Below are 369 nucleotides of genomic sequence, written 5' to 3' on the forward strand. Positions count from 1 at the left end.
CCTTTTCTAGTTTACCTTTTCATTCTTATTCATTATCATTTCTGCATTATTTGCTGATCGAAGGTATGAACTCTGTGGACATGTCATTGGATCATGTTACAAGTTCGTAGGTGACTTTGTTATTCACATATTAGTCAGTTAGGATGTACCTGTTCTTTGTTATAATATGTAAGTGAATTTACTTAGCATTATATTAAAAGAAAAGATTATTCAGTGTATGTAATTATTTACAGTGGAAATAACTACAGCGAGTACTACCTATGCCTTAAAGACCAGAAAAGAGACCCATGTCTTCTAGACAAGAATAAATGTCTTTCCTGTAAAAAAAAATATATATAGTGAGAAAGGCAATGGACCTTATTTTGACCC

Source organism: Penaeus monodon, chromosome 27, assembly GCF_015228065.2.
Source record: "Penaeus monodon isolate SGIC_2016 chromosome 27, NSTDA_Pmon_1, whole genome shotgun sequence".
NCBI lineage: Eukaryota > Metazoa > Arthropoda > Malacostraca > Decapoda > Penaeidae > Penaeus > Penaeus monodon.